Source organism: Buteo buteo, chromosome 20 (genome assembly GCF_964188355.1).
Source record: "Buteo buteo chromosome 20, bButBut1.hap1.1, whole genome shotgun sequence".
NCBI lineage: Eukaryota > Metazoa > Chordata > Aves > Accipitriformes > Accipitridae > Buteo > Buteo buteo.
This window is the reverse complement of record NC_134190.1, coordinates 18,879,941-18,900,441: the sequence shown is the minus strand read 5'-3', so window position 1 is coordinate 18,900,441 and position 20,501 is coordinate 18,879,941. Positions and strand designations below refer to the sequence as shown.

Here is a 20,501-nt window from a genome sequence, read left to right as displayed (position 1 = left end):
AACTTTTCTCATATTCTCAGATACTGGAAGGTCACATTGCCCTGTAGGCTACAGAGGGGTAAAATGCTTTGGATTTGTAGTTTAATAATAGAATTTGGTCTGTGACCTTAGTGTCATAAATGATCTGCATGTGTCTGTAAGAACAATTACATCTACAGTTAAAATGCAATACAACAGCAAAATCTGGAAGTCTTTGAAAAAAGGTCTGAAAAGAACAGTGCTGTTTTGGCTGTGTCATTTAGTCCTGAGACAAATCTCTGCCTTTCCTTCTTCCTGCAAGAGCTCCTTGTAGGGTCCCATGTCTTCAGAGTGGGACTGGTGAGGAGGAAGCTAAGAACCATGCATTACCATTACGCTGTCTTGGAGAGTTTACAGTACTGAGGACATCAAAGCCCAAGATGAATGGCCTTTTCTTGGATCTCCTCGAAGGCTCTTTGAGTAAAGTACTACAAGGAGAACTAACCTTCTGGGGAGTGGGTCTTCAGTGGGTATGCACAGCCAGGAGATCTGAAGCCTGTCTGAAGCTACAGCATTGGTGGTTGATAAAATTGGGAGGGCTGAGTGCTCCATGAACAGATGCAGGGAATTTACATTCAGCTCAAGAGAGAAGATTGGGAGAAATCTACCATTCATTCAGCAATGGATCTCACTGCTCCTTGCTCTTTCCCCAAGAGATTTAACCAAATCTTTTCCAGAGAAATATTTTCCATTGAAAAGCCTTCTTCCACCAGTATTTCCTGGAGGAGAAAGGGACTTCTTGTCCTTCAGTTTGGAATTAGCCCACACAAATCACATGCTTACTTCAGTAGATGAGTGAGTTTCCTGACACATGACTAAGTAAACACTAAGCAGTGGTCTTCCGCTCTGTGTGACAAATTAATGATTTCCTAAGCAAGATTATTTCATTAATGTAAATTAATATTAATTTTTTTCTTAAGGAAATTTGCCTGAGTACCTAAAGCTCAGATATAAAGAGACAATCTTATAAGGCATTGGATATTCTTGGATCCAGCTGGGAATGTTCAGTGCTGATGAAAATCAGTCTAGAAGTTACAGTCTTTGACGATTATTTAGGTATCTCATTATCTAACTATGAGGTTGGTATTTAGATAACTTGCAGCATCAGGATGAAGATAGTTAAATTTTAACATCCCAAGTTAATATTTTTAGTATTAAAATCTTATATTCTAAGCAACAATAGATGAAAAATGCATGTATTCATATGAACATGTAAAAATTATGTTGGATAGGAGTTAAAGGTCTATTAGCATCAAGAATTTATGATTGGCCTGTTTCTTTCAATCATCTTCATTTGAAAAATAGAAATAGTCGTATTAAATACAGACCTGAAGTTCAGAAAATGTACTAAAGCCACTCAGGATGCATTTGAATTGGCTGTGCAGCCCCTAAGCAGAATCTGAAATTGTTGTTGCTTTGTTTCTTTTTTTTCAGAGAAAAGTTCTTCATTGAAATGGCACACTGATAGCTTCTCCATCTATCCTAGAGCTAGCAAGTAACTATTTTTATTATGTATAGATATACTAAAATACAGATGGAGACACACACACAAACACACCCCCATTTAGAGAAAAAGGTGAAAGCAATCACTGCACAAGTTCCCAGTGTGAGGACTCTGATAATACATGACAAAACTCAGCTACCTCGTGCAGTTGTGTGCATGTGCGTGTTTGTGTGTTTTATGAGGCGGGGAGGGGGAGGCTTTAAACATCAGAGTTTAAGTTGTTGATTTTGTTATCTCCCAGAGGAACAAGCGCTCCTGCCCCACTGCTGTGTGGCCTGGAAGTCCACTGCAGCATCAGGAATTAGGCGGTCACCTCCTGCAGGGATGGGTCTGAGCCATTTTCTCCAGTTCTTCAAATAAACCAGAGCCAGGAACGAAGCTGGCGAAAAGACACTGAAAGATGCTGAAAGGTAACCAGGACAGTTACATGAAGAGTAGCATTGCTTTTTACAGTGTGGATTTGAGACACAGTAAAATCTGGGACAGACCCCACTGAAGTGAGCTGAGATTCTGTCATTGTCCTCCATGGCCTTCGCCTCACCATCCTCAATATTTCGGCATTATGAGCAATTGTTGCTTTAATAGCTTTCGTGTAATTTGCATATAGAAATCTATCCCTTGAGCAGTTTTCTTTTATACTGTAGAATAAAGGTGGTTGGTGGCATGGTCATGGGGTGAATGACAACTCGAGTATATTATACTATAAATAAATAATAGCTGCAATCTTTAAGACAGAAAAATGGCAATTATTACTTAGCCCTGTAGGGTTAGCATTCATTATGTACAGCACCTCAGAACTACTGAATTCTATGGCTAGTAAAGTAGGAAGGGTAAATTACTTCTCAGAAAATTGTTTTATTTAAATGTATATCACTTTCATTTAAAATACCTTCTTACAAGCTGTCTGCTCTTGGTAAGGGAAAACTCATGCAAGAGGTAAATAGCTGGATAAATGTTATGCAAATGACAACAAAGAACTGTATTTCATCTGTGATTTTTTGTGAATAGATCTTTAGTGATAGTGGAGGAATAGTTAGCCTTTGCAGAGGTAATATAAAATTTATCTTGGCATTGTTCTCCATATCTTGAATTGCTGTGAGTGAGCTTGTCCTATGATATGTGTGAGACTATCCTGAGAGAAGATAGTAATATCCACTGGTTTGCATGCTGATTTCAGAATACTAGTTTCTGTGCACTGCTGCAAATCTAATTAGCCAGAGAATCTTGAACAAATCATTTCACCTCTCTGTGCCCATTTCTCCTCCCACCATTTTTTGTTTTCTCTGCCCAGATTCTAAGAGCTTTGCTAGAATATTTATTTATTTATCACATGGGAAGTACCTGCAATAAGCACTCAGCACTCAGCTCAGGTACTGTCTTTGGGCATAAAAAAGAAAATTAAGATCCTGACTGCAAATAACTGTATTTCACCAAGTTCATAAGTGCTTGGTGAAACTGGGCCCTCTTTTCTCTGACTGCTTCCTCCACTGATAGCAGAATAGGTGACTGAGGAAACTCAGTGATTTTTAAAGAAAAACTTTACTGTTGTTTTCCTCAAATTAGTTGATTTTCAGTGACACTAAAGGAGGGTTATATGCTCAAGTCTCTGAGGGATGGTGAAATTATAATGTAAGAAGAAATAGCCAGTATATTTACTCAGTCAAGCATGTACAATCTCATCTGCTGTTCTGGGCTTGAAAAATATGTAAATGGAGAGATTGGAAAGGAAGAAGGAGGATGTGGTTAAGCTGAGAGGTGTGTGGTTGAAAGAAGAGTATTTGCAATAAGATCAACAAGGTAGATGTCTAATTCTAGACATGTTCGTTCTAATCACTCAACATATGTTGTTTGTATATGCAGTCATCCATAAACCTGCCATTTCTCTAGGAATGCCAGGATAGACTCACTATGCTCTAAAAAATCCCACGAGTCGCATTAGCAGGATAGCCTGGAAAAATCTGGAGGCAATGGTACTGCATTTCAAGTTTTGTATTATATGTATCTGAATGTTATTAGCAATATTTTAACATGAGACAAAACTGAAAAAAAAATGTAAAAAACATATATTTATAATATTGACAATCCTGGTTTTATCCCCAAAATTGCAAAGAAAATAGAGAATTTTAGTGTCACAAGAATAGGGAAAAATGTCAAATTCCTTATCCAAACCACTCACTCTTTCTAACCACACTGCATAGCTGTCTTTCAGCAGAGGAATGGCCAGGTGTGTATGTGTTAGAAAAGGATTTTTATGAGAAAGAATACAGAATTATGATCTATTTTGTGTGCTCTTATCTGACTAACATCATCATAACTAGCTTTCTTTTTTGGTCAATCTCATTACTATTGCATTTTATAATTGAAGTATCCTGAGTACTTTTGCTAAGCTGGGAGCAGCCATCATTAAGACAGAGATATGAGCCCTCATTTAGCCTTACTGGTGCAAGCACAAAAGTAGGATTTGACTGTGATTGGTACCAGTTTTATTGTCTTAGAATTTGGTTGTCTAGATATTTCTTGGTGAACATTCAACTGCAGTGTTTAATAGATAGAATAAAATTTTCTGTCAATACAAAGATATCCTTATCCTTGAACATTCTTGGAAATTCAGGCATGAAGACTATTTTCCATATATATTTTGCCTGGCAAAGTAAGCAGTAACTATCTTTGTGGCCTTGCAAATGTATCATCCTAAACTTTTGTGGAATAGTGCTAGTTAATAAAGAGAGGAAAGTCTATCTTTGAGTTATCATTGCATTACCTCCCTCCCTTGCCTTTGGAAAAGCCAGAAGGCAGCTGCTGCTTAATATGAACTCTCTTGGGAAACCATGATGTAGTCCACATTGTGATTCCTCCTTTTTCCAAATTTGATTGCCCAGTCCTTTAGTGTTCTTTGTAAAGCTCATTGCAAAGGAGAAACGTTTTTCTTGTCTTCTTCTGTTGCCTTATTTCTAGAGTAAGAGTCCTTAGAATAGTAATCAAAGTTCTATTCTACATTGAAAACATAAGGTTTAGCCATGCCAGTGATGGGAAGTAGGTTGTTGACTCAAAAAATCAATCTGACAAATCTGAGATACGTGTCAAATTCCACCGCTTGAGGCAGTAATGAGGAAATGCTGAGGAGAAGCACATGTCTTAGATTCAAGTGAACAAGGAGGGGAAAGGAATGGAAACGGCTTTGTAGTTTAGAGAAGTTCTCTTTTGGATGGGTATAGGTGTTGGTGTACCCTAAATAGGCTGCAGAGAGGGTTGGACTGCCTCTATTACTTGCTAACTCTTACCTCGTGAATTATTTTTTTGCACAATGGTCCATGAACTGTGGACGTGTGTGACAAATCAACTTCAGTTTGCTGAAGTACATTATTTGGGGAAAACTAAGTATCTAGCACCGTGGGTAGGTAAATTAGGGAAATTGTTCTGTTGGCATTAACCACTGAAATTCCGGCTCAGGTTATATATAATCACTTAAGTACCTTTTTGAATCGGAGATGCTTGGAGTAAGGGGACCCAGTCTCCCATCTCACAGTCTTCACTCAAGAAAAAGCTTGCCAAATCTGCTTGCCCAGATAGGAACTTCCTGGCTGTTAGCTGTAGAAAGCAAGAAATGATAGTATGAATCCTCATAGCTGTATGTTCCCCTTTATGCAACTGTATTTCCTAAAGCCACGATTGCCCAAAGGTGTTTGTACACAACTTTACATAAAGAAACAAAGCAACAGAATCATTCACAGGGCATAAAGCTGACTATGCATGAAGCCTGTGCAGAACAGAGGCCAGAGTGAATTGCTCTGCTGAAGGTGCATCAGTATTTGTGGCTGGTATAAAACAAAAATAATAAAAGAACTTGAAAATATTTTTTCAAAACTTTCTATGCACCATATGGTTTGTAGCTTATTTTATATTTTTCAGAGGCATCATCCTTTTTTTTTTCCCCATGTCTTTGTCTCTAATGTGGAAATCAAATTTTTATGCAAAAATTTGAAACATTATCAAGGTACTTCCCAAGAGCACCAGTGCTAGAAACTATTTGTCTTGCAGCTCTTGCAAAATGTTGTTAGCAAATATTGGACAGTTTTGGCTCACTGATCATTGCCGTTCTAGTCTTCCCTCAGGTTATGCCACTGGGGATAGAGAATCTTTAATGCTAGTTTTGATAGCAATTTTAAGCACAAGATTTACAATAATGAAAATAAGTTGCAAATCCACATAATATTTCCAGTATTTTTTTTTATTTCAAAAAAAGCCAAGATTCTTGTTTAAAGGTCTGTTGCAGAAGAGCCATCTTCCATCTTCTTTCTTTGTTCCTCTGTATTTCAAATGTACTAATGTATTTCACACCTTTTCATTAAAAAAACTTATCCTATATCCTTACAGAAACATTGGATGGTTCTCAAACAGAGACATTAGAAATTTAATCTATTGTTTTTAATACTGCATTACAGACAAGGGCATTATTATCCTGTGAATAAAATAAAGGAAGTCCCATAATCTGTAGATCAGTTCTTAATTCTATTTTTAAAATTAAATAATTTTGTGTGTGGTCACACTCTCCTTAGACAAATACTGACTGTTGACTGAGACGCAGTATATCACTACTAATGAGAAAACATAACAGTAACTGTACACTAAGAACATTGCTAAATAAGAAGAATGTTTCAAAGTATTTTTAAAGAGCCATGATTTTTTATCTATATAATCCATATAAGTGAAGAGAAATTATAAAACTGATAAATTCATGCAGTCTTTCCAGGGATAAAAAGGAACTATGTAGATGGTGATACATCTTCTGATAATGCTGGCAAACTCATTAGTGTACTGTGATATCCATTATATAGAACATCATAAAGATGAAAGCTATTAAATGAGAAAATGGTCCTGAATTCTGTCTCAGTAAAGGAACTATGATTTATTACTCAAATTGATATAAGTAAAATGAAGGGTAAGTTGTACTTATGATGCATAGTGGTGAAGTTCTAAGCCTTGCTTAAGTATAAGCCAGCACTCTGCCAGGTGTTTCAATGATAGAGTGACCGTACCATCCCAAAGGTAGTTTCAGCCTTAGCACGTTTGCTGACTGACAGACTTCTACTGAACAGGATAAAAAATGCAAAGAATGGAGGAAGGAAAGTGCTGGTAAATAGGACTGCACGAATGACGTCAACAACTGCCTGACAGTGTGATATGCAAATGTTCACCCTTTAAAGAGCCTTAAAAATTGTCAATGCAGTACAAGAGCTGTAAAATCAGAAACTTATAAAGTTAGTTTAGCCTGACAGTATTTCCTCTAATCAGAAAACAGTGTTTTCATCCTTATTTCTTTCATTATTATCCTACTATCTGTACTCTGCAATGATGTATAGTGATTACATATCACCAGCTTCTTACTGTCTTTCTTTTGTTTTGCTTTTGCCATTAGTATCAGGCATCTCTTCTGCTGACTGCCCTTCCTATTGCCCTCTGAGTGACCAGCAGAAAGCATCTGGTACTCAGATTCTTATCTTCTGCTGTGATGTATTATGTGCCTCTTTTCTGTCACGTCAGATACTTGGAAATTGTGCCTTTCATTTCCCGAGTATTTTCCAAATGCTCGCCATCTCAAGAAATGCAGCAGGAATCTACAGAAGCTGTGCAATACTTGTCACTCAATATGATGTTGCCTTTTTTCAGTATCAGGTCTGGAATTTCAGTGGGTTGTAGAGCCTTATTCTTTAACCAGTCACTTTCCATTTTGCACACCTTATTATAGTCTATATGTATTGCAAATGAGCTGCCAAACCTCACCAGTAGTTGCATACTCTGTGTTTAGGTTTCAACTGACCTTCTGTCCCCAGGTATATAGACTTTATCCAGCTTGTGATACTAGCTTTAAAATCTTCTGGGATTGTTGTGGCATGCTCATTTAAACAAAATTCAGTCTTGCACAAACCCATTTCTTCCCATCATACTTCAATAGGAAAATGATCATTTGTGTCACTTCCTTCTTGTGATCTGACAAATCCTGAAATGCAATTTTTAACTATTCCACACACACACACACACACACACAACTGTTACACTTCTGAATACTTTCGAATCGTCTGGAGACTTTGATGCAAAGATGCCAAGACTTTTATACATGTTGGTAAGCATCTGTGTGATACTTGGGAGGCTATGTCTTGCTTGCTGTATGTGGAATCCTTTTTGACTGTTCAGTTGTCCTGTTCTCACCTTGCAGTGTCATGAGTCATAGCAGAAGTGTACAGTCATCAGCAGCACTTTTTAAAAAGTGTCATTAGAGGTTTTCTAATGGCTCATTATCAGAGTGCTTATCCATCCCCTTTAATTGTGGAATCATTCCATTCTGAAAAATCCACAGCCAGAAGCTCCTCTAACAGCTGAGTGTTTTCTCCTCTTTAGCTGTCAAGGGTCTAAGCAGCATGGGCTTCTAGCTGCACTTCAGTACTCTACTGAAGCATTCTCATGTTCTTATTAAAGCAGCTTTTCTGTGGAATGGCCTTGGTTAACAGTTCTCTTCACTCTGTCAAATGCCTTCTTGTGGGTTTTTGATCATTTTCCATGCTGTTTCAGTGCGCACACATTCTTTCAAAGACTCACAGACCTCAAAGGGGTAGGAGCAAAGCTGAAGAGAGAATGCATTGTTCTTAGAAACCCTTGGGCAGCTTGTAGATTCTTTGGCCTGACCTTGCTCTTAGAGGGCACAATAATCACAAGTTTATTGCTAGGTATGACAGAACTGCAACCGTGCACATGCAGATGGTATATGCGTGTGCATACAGACTGATTTGATTACATGTCTGTCCTGGTTTCACTGGGACAGAGTTAATTGTCTTCCTAGTAGCTGGTACAGTGCTGTGTTTTGAGTTCAGTATGAGAAGAATGTTGATGACACACTGATGTTTTCAGTTGTTGCTAAGTAGTGTTTAGATTAAGTCAAGGATTTTTCAGCTTCTGATGCCCAGCCAGCAAGAAGACTGGAGGGGCACAAGGAGTTGGCACAGGACACAGCCAGGACAGCTGACCCAAACTGGCCAATAGGGTATTCCAGACCATGCGATGTCATGCCCAGTATATAAACTGGGGGGAGTTGGCCTGGGGGGGAATCACTGCTAGGGAACTAACTGGGCATCAGCCGGTAAGTGGTGAGAAATTGCATTGTGCATCACTTGTTTTGTATATTCCATTCCTTTTATTATTATTATTGTCATTTTATTATTGTTGTTACTATCATTATTAGTTTCTTCTCTTCTGTTCTACTAAACTGTTCTTATCTCAACCCATGAGTTTTACTTTTTTTTCCCCCAATTCTCTCCCCCATCCCACTGGGGGAGGTAGGGGGTAGTGAGTGAATGGCTGAGTCGTGCTTAGTTGCTGGCTGGGGTTAAACCATGACAATGTCCTTCTGTCCTCCTCATCCAGGTTCCATACTAGTAAATGCAGTTTTCAAGACCAGTCTCCGCTATGCTCAAACTCTTCCAGATTTGCAGCGGTTCTGTAATACCGCTATTCTATTGTCACATCCCAACTTGCTATAAATGTTTGAATATAGAAAACTGAAATAAGAGCAATTTGCAAAGAAAGTTTTCTGGTCTTTGAGTAGGCAGGAAAATGGAAAAAAGAATGAAGCAAAGTGAGGGGATTTTGATCTACAGAATTATCTTTACTTCCAAACAAGCATTTTCTCTACACAGGAAAGACAGAGAGTACTATTATATGGAGACTTTTTCTTCTGTTAAGATACTTATATAAAGTATACATAAAAGATTAGTTTCACATCTGTCTTAATTATTTCTTCATATTTGATGCTTTTCTTTTGCAACAGTGATTCTGACTTTTTGTAATCTCAAACTTATGTTTTCCTAGAATAATTTTTTTGTTTGCTTCATTTTCTTTAGCATGTAATGTGAACACAACTCAATGTGATTGAACATTTATGGAAGCAATAGATCTAAGTGAAGCAGTGGTGAGGGATTATGACACACAAAGTCTATAGAGCAATCCAGGTGGTGCTGAGGACTCATCATCTCTATGTTCCATGTTTTTTTTCTTTATTCTAGCTCTAGTCCAGTACCGTGGGATAAATGCCCCCTAACAGGTGGATTGCATAAGGGTACCTCCTGGACTTTGTTGTATTGTTTAGTTTCATCCAGAAGGATGAAAGAATGATACATCCAACAGCTTGTGTGGTCTGAGACTTCTCTATAAGGTGCTTTAAAGCAGAGTAGGTATTATCAACGGATTCATTTCAAAAGCACACTTCAAATCCTAACTGAAACACTAATGTAGATGCATCCACTTTGAAAAAAAAAACAAAACCAAACAAACACACACACACAAACAAACAAACAAACAAACAAAAAAAAAGGAATTACTGTGTTGCATTATCAGACTGAAAATCCAGCTTGGAGTTTGTTATCCATGAAGCTGCCATTGTCAGTGTGGGATCTTATCAAAAACCACATAAAAGGGAATCAGTCCCCAAGGTGTATATTATGCAACACCACTCTAGGAGTGGGCAGGCAGTGGTAAAGCAACCTAGCAGCCTTATTACTGGTTAATAATTTTCAACAAGCTTGTCTAGGTAAGAAAATAACACAAAAGACAATCTACTTGATATAGAATTAACAGGACAAAAAAGTTTCTTGTACTAGTAGACCGAGTTAATATGGATAGAATAACTCTTCTCTGAATCTTACTGTGCCCAGATCACACTACGTATTTTTGCATGCTAATTTCCCTGTGTTCTTGAACAGTCCTGCACCTGTCCTGTGATTCAAACCAAAGTATGAACATTTTCCTAACTATTTTGTAGTGTTTATACAAGTGTTGGTAGAAAACAAAAGAAGTTGCGTTGTGGGAGGGATTACAAAAATGAATGGTTCATGTGAAACTGAACTCTAAGATAGATAGGTTAGAACTAGGTTGGCATTGTGGGGGGTAAATCACTAAATAAACCACTAGAAGCTTTGCTTTTGACTTCAGTTAGTTAGGTTTTGCCAAAAAATTTTGAAATTTCCTTTTGATCACAAAAGTAAAATATAACTCAGGAAACAAAAAAATACTCTTAATAAATTAAAACATTTTGGTTGAAGAAATACCCCCCCCCCCCCCCGAGTTCAGTCAGTCCAGATACAGGCCATGTTTCTTTTTTGTTTGAAAATGATAAATCTTTATCTGTGTATAATAACTGACTTATACTCTGCAGTGCAAGAACATATTTTTTTTGTCATCAGATTCCATCTTCCCCTCCCTCCCCAAAGTTACATCATTTCAGCTTTAAGTGCTTTGTCAATATATGGAGGAACAGCAGGATAAAGCTCTTAGAATGTTATACTTTAAGCACAGAACCATTTGAGGTTTAATGCATATTTCTAACATACAGTAAGGGAAGATAATATTCCTCTGGTTCTTAAATAATCCATGTACATTTCTTTTCAGACTGGAGTGCTCTATTAGCTGAATAGAACACCATCATGTCTTCAGGCAACTTGTATTATATATTCAATGACTGTAGTTTAAGCTAAAACATCAAGATTAAGCTCTCCAAAACAGCCTAAGGGATTTAATCTCGTTATACTCAGAATGAAGAATTTCACTGGGATCTGGGTCCCTAACTCCCTTAGGTGTGTTTAAAATGCTAGCAAAATTTCCCATTTTATGAAAATCAATTGGAAAAAAAAGTTACCTTAATGGCTCTAAGTTTATTGCCTACATGGTTTGTAGGTCACATCTGATAAATTGTAACTTGAATTATCTGCTTTTCCTTTAATGTCAGCTAACTATTCAATTGGACTTTTTTGCCATCACTAGGAAACTTCGTGCAAATCAGGCATCCAACAGGTTTACTTGAGACAGAGCTAAACTACAACTCCAACTTAGATACTTTTGCCTTTTGCTGACACTCATAAAAACACTAGAATATAGATAGGAGAATTTTCATACCTTGGTTTGAATTTAATAGAGGTGATATGTTTAAAATGAAATTGATTTTTAAATGTTAAATGTGCAAATGTCCCTGGAAAGATGATCATGTCTAAAAATCAGATATTCTAATAAGTGAGCAAATGTAAAAGAAGGAGCCAGTGCTTAGGTTTTTGCTAATGGCACTGTGCAATGTCCTTACAGTAGAGAAGTTTTTAATATATATTGTTATCAGCTAGCCATGAGATTATGGTCTGTATTCTGAAAAGGCTGACACATGCTTAATGTTACTTCTCTGAAGGTGAATGGAGACTAGCTGCTCATGTAAGCAAGAGGGGAGACCAAAACCAATCTGCAGCCCCTATACCTGTGGAGGGTGAACCTAGGGAGAGAAACTGTTGAGCAGTGAACAAGCACATTGCATTTCTTTCATCTGAGCCACCAGTTAGTTCTCTTACCATAATGGCAGTTGCTAAGTCTCCTAGTTTTTCCATCCCTTAACACCTATAGGTTTTACCAACATGTTGTTAAAAATACTCCTCTTGTAAGCAGGAGCTGTTCTGTGGTGGCCAATTCCTGTAGACAGATGAGTTTGTAGACCTTTTACTTTTATTAGAAGATAGATAGATTCTGAGCCAAGAAATGTAACATCAACAAAAATAGAAAATGCAGAGGAAAACACTTTAAGTAAATATTTGATGAAATCTTACTCATGTAAGAACATCTAGGCAATGGTAAATGTTGACATTATTGTGGGATAGAAGACAGATATTAGCTATTAGATGTAGTTTAGGACTAATCAGTTAGGGCATATCTTGATGCCAAGATAAAATTTAGGTCACTAGATATGCTGTCATTATGTCTGATTTTTTTCCACTGCTGCAATCAGTCTTGAGGATGTTCATACATAAGTAAGCATAGAAGCCTGAACTTTCAGATACCAGATAGTCCTCTTATGATCTGACAGAATAAAACATATTAAAAGTAAATGTAATTTGTCATCAAAGGCTCAGATACCAAAGTACGGTGTACTGATATTGAAAATTTATGTAGCTTGTATTGCTAAAGGTAATTATCAGAAAATTACACTTCATTTAGTCTGTGTACTGGAAAAAAGCTTTAGGAGACATTTCATTTTGCACTATATCCTTTTAGCAACAAGAGAACTGAGTACAGCTAACCTAACATCTCCAAAATGATAATAAGTTTTCCAATTTGTATGAATAAAAAATGTGATGAAGTTGTAATAAATGCAATTATCTCTCTGACTTACAAGCCATTTAATGTATGCTGAGGTCTAATTCAAAGATTTAGATTCCTTTCACTTTTCTTTTTAAGTGAAGTAGTGCTGTTTATTCTAACTATAGAACATTGGTATCTATCCACAATTAAAAAAATAATCAAATAAAACTTGATCAGACATGCAAAATGAGGTGCTCCACTTTTTTTTTTCTGAATTAGAGAGATTGGCCGATGATGCTGTTGACATGCCACTTGGGACTTGATCCTGTACAATATTTCTCCGTATTTTCATATGGAGAAGGAACAATTATGGTGTTATAAATGAATGCACAGTTTTTATGAGAACACTGATAAGGCCACAGCTTTTATCCTCATGAAATAGTGATGTTCACACAATGAAATTTCTGTTTTAATAATCCATCACACTGTTAACACTGAGAACAGTTGGAATGCTCCATGGTGTTCAATAGGGAGTATTATGGTTCAGCACAAGTGTCTTAAAGGCCACTTACCCATATATCTCTCCATTTCTAGGAAGACATGCACTGTGCTGAAGTCCAATCCATTATATCAGTTGGTATGGGTCACCTTCTAACTGATGTCCATTGCTTTGTAGTTTCTGAAGCATCACATGTTTTGTTCGGCTTTGGTCTTTTCATTGAGACTGTGTGGTGTAGTGGCTTCCCTCCATTTTAGATCATAGAAACACTAACATGAACACGATCATCTTTAAGCACTTTTAGTGTAACTTCATGTAGCACATTTTTCATGTACTGCAGTCTTATAACTTCTGTTGCGTTACAGGGTAAAGAAGTTTGGCAGAAAATAAAGCCCTTTTTGCATTCCAGCTTGTCCTCAGGTATCAGAGGGGGTGGGGGTAGCTAGGCTTAGATTCTGAGTGATACCCAGTTCAATGCTGTAAGTCTGGTCGCATTCAATATATATTGAACTATCATGATTATGGATGCACTAATAGCGTAATATACTTTCAATCTAGTCGCGTTCAATGAACTAGAACAGCCAGACTTAAGAAGTGTGGTCGCATTCAACAAACTATCATGGCTAGATTTTAATGAATAGTACAGTTTATTAAAGCAACAGAAGTACAGATTCTTTTGGATTGCAGTTGATAAATACACTGTCTGCAAAGCACATGCAAATAATAATACAGTCGACTACAAGCACACTAAATTATGGAAAAACTCTACAGAGATTTCTAAGTTTCCCAGGGAAGCACTCAGTATAACTGAGGGTCTGAATCTTACCCAATAGGCGTCCCTATGGGGGGGAAGAGAGGTTCAGCCTGCCGACTGATCCCAGAAGCCGGTGATGTCCTCCCGACTTGTCTATGATGGCATCTTCCCTGACATTTCTCCCTCTCTTAAGCTCCTTTATACTATTTTCCTACTTTTAGGTGGAGTTTGAGTGACTCTAGTCATACATACCTTTATTATGATTGGTATAAAATCTCCTCGCTTTACTTTTAAAGGTATAAGCTAGAGAAATTCAGAGCACATGCTCAGTGAGGGGTGGTCACACCTTGAAGGCGGGTAGCCTTTGGGATGGAGGTGTGTTTTGGTATTATAATGAGACTATAATGAGCAAAGTGCACCCAGAGGACATGATTTTGACAGAAAATGAATAACTGCTGTTCAGGACTGGCTCAGGATAACAACTATGCGGTTTATCAGTTCCATAATACCATCCAGTTCCCACCCCTGCGGTGATACCACAGAGCCTGGCCGCGGTGTTTCTGCTCTGCTCCACCCTCCGTGTTGTTTCTCTCAGAGTCAGCGTACCAAGCCCCCCTGGTGTTGCTAACATCTAAGGTGGCAGGTTGTGTTGCTTAGGGAATTACCATGGAACAGATTCCTTGCATATCTACTGCTTTCCACCCGGAAGGTTTACCTTCCCATAAGAGGTAGACATATCAATAAGTCATCTCCAGCAATTATTACACAAACTTCCTCACATTTTTTTTCTCAGTAGTATAATGGTAAATCTAATGCTGCTGCCCAAAAATACACAGGTGAAAGAGATCCCTTCTGTTCATAGCCTTCTGAGTAGTGCTGCTCATCCTCACGAATAGATGTAATTTCTGTTGTGAATCTTTTCTGCTCACCTGTTACACTTCTGAATAATTTGTTCTGTTGCATAATTCTTAGCATTTACACTTCTTCAACTTACCCCTTTTTCTTCTTCCTTTCCATTTCTAGGTTCTTCTTTACTTAAGAACCTTCATTAGTAGTCGCTGGGGGTTATTACAGATGCAAGTCAGAACTACATACCAGCTCTCTTCTCTGAATCTAGGCATCCCTCCACAGGAACCAGGACAAGCAGGGGCACATGCAGGTGAGATAAGCTCTCAGCGTGCACCTGGGATGCGGGGTCTTGAGGTACGTTGCAGAGTGTACCCCTGCAGTGTAAGCTCAGCTTACAGAGAAGTCAAATGTGGAGCTTATGAAGACAGTAAGTGTTAAATCTTATTGTTATTGAAAGAAATGTCTTATGGAGTATAAGGAAGAGAACGGGATGGCTAAAGTCAGGTGACACAGCACTTTTCTGCAGTTTTGATCTCGTGGTGCCTGGAGGAAACAGCATCCCTTCCACCTTGTCCACAGCAATTATTAAAAAGGCAAAGATAGAGCTTGAATGGAATCCCAAAATGTTTGGTTGGCAAGAAGCAACTAATGGAAATTGCTGAAGATAAGAGCATATTTTCGGTTTTAACTATGTGTTGGATTTACATATCTCCCACAAAATAGCACACCCTTCTGGCAAGAAGTATTTTTCTCCATGGGGGCTGTGTTGATTAAAATACGCTGAGTTTTAGTATTTGTCTTATGAAAATGTCGGACAAGACTATGTGATATCACATGCTTTTATACTAAAGCTCACTTGATAAAGCGCTTTTCCAAACATGAAAGACTGAAGCACAAGTCATGTCTTCTATGGACATCTCTATGGATATCTTTTCCTCCTACGTAATGGTTGAGTTGAATAGTCAAATACTTAAGCTTATGGAATACAATAAGGGTGGGCATATTCTTGTTGAAGTTTTCAGCTTTGCATGAAATAATTAAATATTCATTGAATCAGAAAGAGAATGACTTTACCGGTTAGGGAGGAATAATAAGAATTGCACTCTAGTCCTTTGTTTTGATAATACCTTAATATGAAATTCTTTAATATGAAACCCATAAGCATTCATTGGAAAAGGAACTGAAACTCAGGTCTCTCCTTTTGTTATGAGGCTAGAGTAATTCTCATTACATCAGTCTATTTACTATCCAATAAATATTTAATTATATATGCATAATGAAAATTTCAACAAGGCAGAATTAGAAAGCCCATTCCCCATCTTCAAAATACTCTGTAGTTTGTTAGTGAGCACATACACACTAGAGATTCAGGTGACTCATGCAGAAAAAATATTTGAGCTAGTTCCCCGACCTCCTGGGTGCTGAACTCCTGGATTAAACCATAGCTCAAAAGATCTTGCTCAGGTTTTTTCATTCTGTTCCTGTAGTTGCTTCAGTGTGTATGCAAAGTATCATGAAGTCCATCTAACTGCAAGAACTAGTTAACAGTTGTCAGTGAGGTATGAAGTATGTAGCCACTCCAGATTTACACAATCCATTTGTTAGTACAAACACTGGGAACTGCATTTCATGATCGTGAATGAAAGAGATACTAACCTCAAAAGCTAGTCAGGCTACCTTCAAACAATAGAATAAAGAGTATAAACATGTATTCTTCCTTTATCTTCCTCTCTTTCACCTTCCCTGCCTGCCCCCACCCAAATGCTTGTTTCAAAGATCTTCTCTGCTAGGTTTCTAAAGGTGCAGGTTTTGACGTTAATGGTTTCACCTGAAGGACTGATGTCTACATTTATGTAGTGTTAAATGTTTATCCACGTTGACTGCTAAAGTTCACTTATTGACAAGATACACAATCAAAAAGAAAGAATGCATATTCCTCCGTGCTATGAAGTACATTTCAGTGAGTTTCTTAAGCATTCATCTTTTGTAACAGCTACATAGCTTGCTCCATTATCTTTAAACAGGCTATGCTTTTACTTGAAGTTAGACAAGAAATTAGGTACTTGGCTCAATCAGGACCATAAATCTTAGAAGAAATTTAGTATTACTGTCATTGGTTAAGCAGTTGATTGTTACCCAACGAGTATTAACTGTGTTTTTTATGCTGATGGTGATGCACTTTATGCAGATAATTAAAGAAGAGCTTCAGTTTTCATTATACGCTTAAGTATCTTCTCTTCTCAATCCAGATTAGATTTAATAGAGCTATTTGCATGCACATTTGATTGATTTGGAGGTTTGGCATGCAAACAAATTGACATTGTTAAAGTTATTGACTGACTTACCCTGTATTTCCTTATTTTATTGACTTATTGAAATATTGTCAGCACTATAACAAGCCTTTTAGCTAAGTGCTAAACTTGAATCAATAAGTTTATTACTGTAATATTCATGGAATGACTAAACAATACAGATCTTAAGGGGTTTTCACTGAATTTATGAATTAGTAGTATAAGTTTTTAAATGACGAATCACTGATTGAATGTTAAAGCAAACAGCAAAATCTTGTTTTTTCACATATATCTAAATATATGGGTAATACCAAACCAAAATAAAAAAGGCAGGTTTTGTTTGAATTTAGCAAATAGAATCATTTTTATACCAACAATTTACAATTCTCTCAGAAACAATTGTGCAAAGCTTGCATGAGAGTAGTTTAAAGAACTGCTCATCCATGTGGCAAGTTCATGGTGCAAAAAGTAATGGGGACATCTGTACATCTCAGCTGTACAAAAAGGTTTTAGCACTGGATTTATTCTGAGGTATGCTAGTGGATGATTTGGGCTCTTGGTTTTTAAGTTATTTCTATTTATGTTCTAATAGGGTAAAATAGTGATGATAAAAAGAAAGGCTTGGATGAATCCTGGGTAGCAAGTTTTACAAATTTATCAAAGGAATTTAAATGTTCAGTACTCACTAGTCTCTCTGACTGACATGACAAACACTGTTTCTAAAGATCTTGTATGTGTTGGTATTTTGGGAAGATTATTGCTGATAATAAAAAATGGAAGTTACTGAGTGGCATGAAGGTGTAGATGGACTATCATCCACATCATCCGTTGATGGACCTTCCACATCCAAAGCTTCATACTTGTTGTACAGAGTCACCTAGGAAGGCGAGGTGGGCAAGGAGGGGTTTGCTTTCCGCCTCCAGCGTGGACTTGCCTCCATTCACTCCTTTCCTCTAAGCTACTGCCTTCAGCCTGGTGGGGGGGATACAGGATGCCCTTGATCTTGTTTGGTTTTTTTTTTCTGGTGGCTATTCCTGTTTCTGCCTCAGAGAGGGCAGAGCGTGGTTCCACCAGTCTATCTCTTTCTCAGACTCCCTGATGCTCCTTAACCTTCCTCCTTCCTCTGGCAGCTCTGCCCCCAGGCTGAGCAGGCCATCCATTTGGTCACACCTCACACAGCCATTCTCACCGCTGCCGTCTGCTACCAGCGAAGGGCTCTGGCGCAGCCTGAGACCTAGAAGGCTGCACGTTTTCCTGGGAGCTCTCTCTGCGTTGCCCCATCCATTCTGGTGAGCGCAGAGAGCGTAGCTTTCTGCCGGGTGGATGCCATAGCTAAGCTCCTTCTGGGAGGGTGACGACCACCGCTTGAACTCACCCCTTGAGCCGGTAGGTTGGCCATGCCCTTCCTGCGCGCCCTTCCGTGGCCGTGCCAACCGCCGTGCCACTCCCCGGCCGCCGTGCCGTGCTCTGTTCGCCCGCCCTGTTCGCGGTGCTCCTGCCCGCTGGCGCTCTGCTTTTCATAGGTGCGGGGATGGTCGTGGTTGCTCTGGCCATGCCCAGACCTCATCAGCATCTCCTGTGAGAGCCGCTTGCCGGCTCCTGGAGGGTGTCTCCGCTGCCCTGGTGTTTCCATGCCTCAGGAAAGGTGCTGTGCGCCAAGATCTGCTGCTCCGCTGTGGGTCGGGCCAGCTCCAGAGCAGCACCCCTCGTCCAGGACTGCTTATGAATTCTGGAGAAAAAAACAGAAATATACCGAAAGAACAAAAGGTGCAAATACCAAAATATATAGTAGATATAACTTCTTCTCATAGATGATGTCGAGAGCAAAAATCGTTACCTCAGACAAATGCAATATTGTTTTAGGGAACTAAAGAGTAAATGTATGAAGGCACTTTTAGGCTTTCTTGCTCTTAGTCTTGGAAGGCACAAATTCATGAATGAAATTCTGTGCTTCTTCACTCCCTTCCTTTTTCCCTAGAGAGTAGGAAAAACCCCTTTGACATTAAAGGATCACTTCATATAGGTTGTATACAACATATATGAAAATAGTGACAGAGTCTTCTTTTGTTTCAGTTAGATATTGGTCAAAAACTTACCTGTGCTGGGGGGTTTAGTTCTATTAGATATCTGTCAGATGTGTCATTTAAAACGAAGTGTATAACTAGGTAGAAAAACTGACCAACCAATCTAGGACCCACAGGGGTGGAGGGACAGTAGATTCTTCATAATGAAAAGCATGGTTTCTCTTGTAGTAATTGCTTGAGGAAAAGTAATATTGAATGCTTTTTCTAGTGAAAATAATATAGAAAATGAAGTAGGTTGAAGATATGCCTTCAAGTTTGACTAAAACCAGCTGAACATTACCTTAAAACATTGGGGGGGGGGAACTGTGTTTGATATGAATGCCATTCTGCATGGTTTCCCATACTTTTATATAACTGTATAGATCTTGATAAAAAAAAATTAAAATGTATAAAGAGGAAAAGTTATTAAAGGCTAAATTCATAATGTTTACTTGTAATTTCTTCATCTGTCCCTTACAGCTCTTTTCTGCTGCAGAACATGGTTGCTCCACACATACTCCAGGAGAAGGGCCTGTGCTTTTAAGGCATGTTTAGCAGATATAAATTGCACATCAAATGGCAGTCTTTAACAAGTTAAATAAATCAAGAAATAGCTTCTATCAAAACTAATAGTAGTGAGTTGCTGTAAATTCAGTAGTACATGAGAAGAATCAAATAAAATGGGTATTTGTAATGCATTTATCTGCATGATAGTAGATGTCTTTGATTGTAAGGGCTGCTAATCCATTGACTAATGAGCCTCTGAGACAACTTTTTCAAGAAGACAATAATACTTCTTTGTGAACAACTATATGTTGGTTTTTAACTGTCTTTAAAACATTCTTCTCTGTGGAGTAATGCAGAAAAATATAATAAGAACTGAACGGTTTATCAAGCTACATGTTACCTGTGGTGGCTGGATCAAAGGCATATGGGTGTGATTCTTCCTTCATTCTCTTTTTCCAGTGATTTTGGTATTCCAGTGCAATTAATAAAAGGGAAGTCACATGTTAAATGTGATGAGTTCTTGCCATTATTTTCTTCTTATTGATACTGAAGATAAAATTTTAAAGATGGTCTTGAAAACGAGAGAAAATTCTGCGATATTCACTAAGAGACAGAGAAAAACTCTGAAATATTAATTAAATATTATAATGAAGTAATTTTCTCATGCTTGGATTTATTTGTGTGTTTAATTTCCAGGACCATATCAGCAAGCAAGGTTCCCAAAAGCATACATGTGCCTTTGAAAGTCAAAGGCCAGATGCTATATATATATATATATATATATATATTTAAACCATTCCAGTGCTATTCATTTAAATGCAATTATAAGAGCTTATGTTTATCTGAAGATTTTCCCAGGATTTCACACTCTCAGAGAAAATGTCCTGTGGGGACATTCAGTCAGGGAAAAGAAGCA

At 38.0% G+C, this 20,501-nt stretch overlaps 1 long non-coding RNA gene across 1 annotated transcript in view; it reads left to right on the top strand.

Moving 5' to 3' along the window:
* Positions 1-19,651, top strand: part of LOC142042459 (uncharacterized) — a 59,723-nt gene extending 40,072 nt beyond the window's left edge. Inside the window, exons 2-3 of the long non-coding RNA XR_012653780.1 lie at positions 14,899-15,034; positions 19,559-19,651. This is a non-coding gene — a long non-coding RNA (uncharacterized LOC142042459). The remainder of the gene's footprint in view (positions 1-14,898; positions 15,035-19,558) is intronic.
* Positions 19,652-20,501: the final 850 nt, after the last annotated feature.